The sequence below is a fragment of the Zootoca vivipara genome, chromosome Z1, assembly GCF_965207765.1.
Source record: "Zootoca vivipara chromosome Z1, rZooViv2.hap1.1, whole genome shotgun sequence".
Lineage (NCBI taxonomy): Eukaryota > Metazoa > Chordata > Lepidosauria > Squamata > Lacertidae > Zootoca > Zootoca vivipara.
In genome coordinates, this window is record NC_142583.1 from 70247849 (window position 1) to 70253122 (window position 5274).

The following is a 5274-nucleotide window of genomic DNA, read 5'->3' on the forward strand; positions in this document are numbered from 1 at the left end:
AAGGCAGCTCTGCAAGACCTTGGCAGACTGTGCTCAGAGATCATCGAAACAAGGTGTGGCTGACTTCCAGCAGAAGAGAACGCCCTGAACTGCAATGACAAACTTGCTGCCCCCATTTATTAAAATGGGCGTCTTTTGAATAGTATCGCCAAGTGCTTATGTGACGAGTTCTTGCAACAGTCATTAGCAAACCTGCAAGTTGTTACTAGGCGCCGGTGCTATTTACTCGAGCCTTCCTTGTGCCTCGCCCCATCCTGACGATTTCAGGCAAGGAAGCTAGTGCCCTACTGATGTCTGGGGAGTGGCGGTAGGAAATAACCCCACATGTTTCGGGGGTCAAAGTAGATTTGAGGCTAGTTGCTCGAATGGAATTAATACATTTCCTAATTTAATGTAACTGGTACCCGAGAGCCCTGAACAATTTTGGCACCACAACAGGCAGTTAGTATTTAAAATGAATTTTTTTTAAAAAAAAAAATCTCTCCCTCCTTGCCATGATCCCGACAAAAATAGCCTAAAGGAAGATGCCATTTTTCATTGCATTTTTTTAGGCGCCAGGCAAAAACATTTTTCTTCAACCAGCCATTCGGCGTCTATGGCCTTTTAAATGTGTCAGGGTGTGTGTGTTATTGGTTTGTTTTCCTTTCATTTCATTCTGTATTTTGTGTTTTCGTTTTGTACTTTTTATCCGATCTTCAGATGAAGCGTGGTATACAAATTCAGCAAATAAGTAAATAAAATGTTTGCATTTCAAGGTGAAGAATGAAACTTCTTCATCTCAGGGTTATCGGTTTGAGTCCTACGTTGGGCAGAAGATTCCTGCATTACAGAGGTGAGATCAATTTAATGTCTGAAGATTAAACGGCGCCAAGCTAAGAGGGCCCTCGGCAGCGGGGTGGGGGGCAGAAATCACTGACCTGCCTTAACGCGAAACAAATCGATGTGAATTACAATTAAAATAAATAGCACTTCGCTGAATGGGGCAGTAGCTGGGGGTGGGGGGGGGTGAAGTTGCTAGGCGATAACAATTATACACTTTGACGCTGCTCACAAAATCCAGCACATAAGGACAACGAAGTGAATAGAGGCAGTGATTTATTAAGTGGAGCTGCTGACACGAGACAGCGTGCTTTTATTGAGGAAATCATCTCTCCCCTTTCTTCTGCCTCTCCAAAGCAGATCATGAATTCCTGGGATTTTTTTTTCTCCTCCTATTGCTGTCACAATGTTGACAAGAGCAGTTTGAAAACTCCCAAGGCTGTAGAATCTCAGATGACTCCGAAAGATATCCGAGCCTAGAGCATACTGGGTCCTCCGGCCTAGAGGGCAAATGTGAACCCCCCCCAAACCTGTCTCTCTCTCTCTGGCCCTGGGACCATCCCCAGGCTGCCCCCCCTCCCAGACACACCCTTCGCTGGCCTTTTTTTTTTTTTTACACACCCCTTGAATGCTTTCCTCCCCAGGCTGGGATGTGTCAGACTCTGATAATGTCTCTTCTTGGCCTGGGCGGAGGATGGAGAGGGGTGTGTTAGTCCAAACCAGCCTCCTCCTGTACAGAGGTAAGCATGGCATTCCTTGGTCCGCCACCCTTTTGTCTCTGACCTCACCCACCCCTGGCATAGCATCGCAGAACTGGAAGGGACCCCCAAGGGTCATCCAGTCCAAGAATATTTTTGCCCACTGTGGGGCTCAAACCCGTAACCCTGAGGACAAGAGTGTGCTGCACTACCAACAGAGCTATCCCAATTGTCGGGAAATGATGGCGATCTCTGCATCGCGGGGGGCTGGACTAGATGGCATTTGGGGGTACCTCCCAACTATGATTCAACAAAGAACCAAAATTGCACCCATACTCGGAGAGACAGACAGAAAGAGAAAGTGATCTTCTTCTCTTTGCATGCTCTTTGCAGCCAGAACAAAAATGTGTCTGAAAGTGAGATTCCTCCTCCATCCCCGCCCCCCCCCAGCACGGAAAACAACTGCTCACGGGCAGATGAAAGGGAGCCAGAAGTTTCTAGAATGGCCCAGTTTTGGTTTGTATAAGCCAGGGGGTGCGGAGCTTAGGCCCAAATCGCATCACCGTTAGCCAACTTCTGACAATTGTGGGATTAGAAGCGGGGGGGGGGGGAAGGAAAGGCAAACCTACCTAATCTACACTTTCTGAAACGCTGTGCGAAGCAAACACGAAGCCACCTGAAATTCACACTTCACTGAATTTTGTAGAGCTGCTCTCCGACCAAGAAAGACGCAAAAGCCAATGGCATTTATTAGGGTAAAGTGTGTACAGCAGCCCATGCATTTGTGAAAACAAGGTACTGAAATGCATCAATATTAGGGGAAACAGCTTCGCAAAAATGTGTGTATTAGAATAAATTCACACCAATGAGTTTTCATGAGAGCTATGTTTTAATTGCAAACTGGGGAGGAAATGTGGAGAACTGAAATTCAGAAGAGAAAAGTGAGAAACTGAGAGGAACCAGAACAGACATATTATTTGTCAACCCCTGACTACAGCTCCCATCAGCAGCAGCCAATCTGGCCAACGGTGAGGGATGATGAATGTTGTAGTTCTGCCACATTTGGATAGAGACAGATTTCCCGCTCCTGCCATAGGCTAATTCAGTTTTAACTGTTTCCAAGTTGGAATTTTAAATTCATGTAAGCCACCCTGGGGCCTGCTGGTGAAGGGCTAGCAAATAAGATCGCCGAAGAATTGATGCTTTTGAATTATGGTGCTCAGGGCCGTCTTAAGCAGGTCGGGTGCCCGGGCGCCGTGGTGCACAGATCGCTCTGGCGCCCCTGCCCCGCCCCGTTTCTTCCCGCAGCTGGTGGGCGGGCGCAGTGTGGTTTCCACATGGCTTTGCCGCGCAGCGCCCCCCTGCCGACCCGGCGCCCTGGCACCCCGCGCCACCCAGCCTACCCCTAGAGCCGGCCCTGATGGTGCTGGAGGAGACTCTTGAGAGTCCCATGGACTGCAAGAAGATCAAACCTATCCATTCTGAAGGAAATCAGCCCTGAGTGCTCACTGGAAGGACAGATCCTGAAGCTGAGGCTCCAATACTTTGGCCACCTCATGAGAAGAGAAGACTCCCTCGAAAAGACCCTGATGTTGGGAAAGATGGAGGGCACTAGGAGAAGGGGACAACAGAGGACGAGATGGTTGGACAGTGTTCTCGAAGCTACGAACATGAGTTTGACCAAACTGCAGGAGGCACTGCAAGACAGGAGTGCCTGGCGTGCTCTGGTCCATGGGGTCACAAAGAGTCGGACACGACTAAACGACTAAACAACAACAACAATAATAATAATAGTTCCCAGAGAGCACATTGGACCCATCTTTCTTTAAGGGCCGGTTTCATTTTAAAAACCAAGCCGACAGATGTTAAAGTCCAATGTAAGTAATTAGGAAAAAGAAAAATGAGCTTTTCAGTTGACCCAGACACGTTTCCACCATACACGGCTAAGATTTCCTATAACAAAATTTCTCTCTCTCTTACAGTTCTCGAGAACTAGTATGGCCTGATATCTTGGCTGCCATGGGGAGTTTCAGGTGAGGAACATCCTGCATGCCAGTGAAACATGACTTGGCAAGACTAATACAAAACAAAAGGTGAAGCAGCCAGAAATAGGAATCCATTCCTTACCCAGATTAAAATTCCAAGTACCGGTAATTGCTGGGTTTCCTGGTTGCAATGTGCAAGGCGTGCTTACAAGGCGTCCTTCTGTAAACACCCAAAGCTCACAATGGTCTTTTCTAACAGAACTGTTGTGGGGGGGGGGGGATATATTTATTTGAAGCAATCCAGCAAGTTAGAAAGTGGCTGCAGTTGTGGCATGTTGGGAGACAGAGGACAGAAGTAAAGATTGTGTGGCATTATTATTATTTTGAGTTGAGGGAGGGGGCGTAGAGAATAGCTGTCATAGTGTCCACCAAGTCAGATTTGTCCCATGGGTCCGGGAATTGCCAACAAAGGTCCGTATAGTTAAAGCTTTGGTTTTCCCAGTAGTGATGTATGGAAGTGAGAGCTGGACCATGAAGAAGGCTGATCGCCGAAGAATTGATGCTTTTGAATTATGGTGCTGGAGGAGACTCTTGAGAGTCCCATGGACTGCAAGGAGAAAAAACCCTGATGTTGGGAAAGATGGAGGGCACTAGGAGAAGGGGACGACAGAGTGCCACACTTCTGTTTTGAGTGTTACGCTGAGCTAAAAAAAAAAAAAAATTGCTATTTTTTTCTCTCTCTCTCTTACAGTTCTCGAGAACTAGTATGGCCTGATATACTGCGGCTTTTTTGTTTTGTTTTGTTTTGTTTTTGTGACTGAACTGGAACCCAGTTCAGATTCTAATGGATTGATTATGTGACTGCAGTACATTATTTATTGCTTTCATTTAATGGATCAGTGGTCTCGTTAGATAGTAAGACTCATGTTAAATTGCCTTTTTAGGGGTTGTTTTTAAAAGTCTGGAACGGATTAATCCATTTTGCATTGCTTTCTATAGGAAAACACGCCTTGGTTTTAGAACGCTTTGGCTTTGGAACGGACTTCCGGAACGGATCAAGTTTGAGAACCAAGGTACCACTGTAATTCCTTCCCTTCAAATAACAGCATCATGATATTTTTATGAAAAGGGCCGCCACCGTTTTAAAAACCAGGCCAATGATCCAGCTGCACTAGAGATTCTCACACACACACACCTTTTCCGAACTGTGCAATGCTATTGTCATTTGCATGCCGAAATCACTCCCCCCAGACTGCTGTATATTAAAACACAGCAATTGTTCCTACTACGAAGGCATCTTCGGCTGTCGTTAAAGGAGGAAGCCTCCCTGCAAGGCAGTGTATTTTCATCAAAACAAGAAAGGACACAAACTCGGCAGCATTCATTTCCTTTCTGTGGTCAGAAATTATTCCCCCGCTCCTGTGAGAACAATGAAAGTGCAGAGAGCCCCGTACAGGGTGTCCTTCCTTATGATCAACATTACGAAACCTCCTTTGACAAGATTTATGTGCTGTACATCTTGGATTGGTGCAATTTAAGTGAAAAAGGACAACAAAATAACCCTCTCTTTTTTTAAAAAAACAGAAAAACCAACCTCTTCCTCTATATAAGCAATTTTTTAAAAGCTGGCATTTTGTGCACTGTGCAGAATGAGCAGAGAAGGAACTATCAATAGGGATGAATGAATCTGTCCGTCTTCGTTGCTGTTTTTCAGTTTAGTTCAGTTCTCTACATTTTGCAACTTTTTCTTAACGCCCTCATAAAAATTCGCC

At 45.9% G+C, this 5274-nt stretch overlaps 1 long non-coding RNA gene across 1 annotated transcript; it reads left to right on the forward strand.

Moving 5' to 3' along the window:
• The first annotated feature begins 249 nt into the window (after positions 1-249).
• On the forward strand, positions 250-5072 carry LOC148687415 (uncharacterized). Its single transcript, XR_015947915.1, has 4 exons — positions 250-307; positions 756-832; positions 3500-3550; positions 4502-5072. It is a non-coding gene; the product is annotated as an uncharacterized LOC148687415 (long non-coding RNA).
• The last annotated feature ends 202 nt before the right edge of the window (positions 5073-5274 follow it).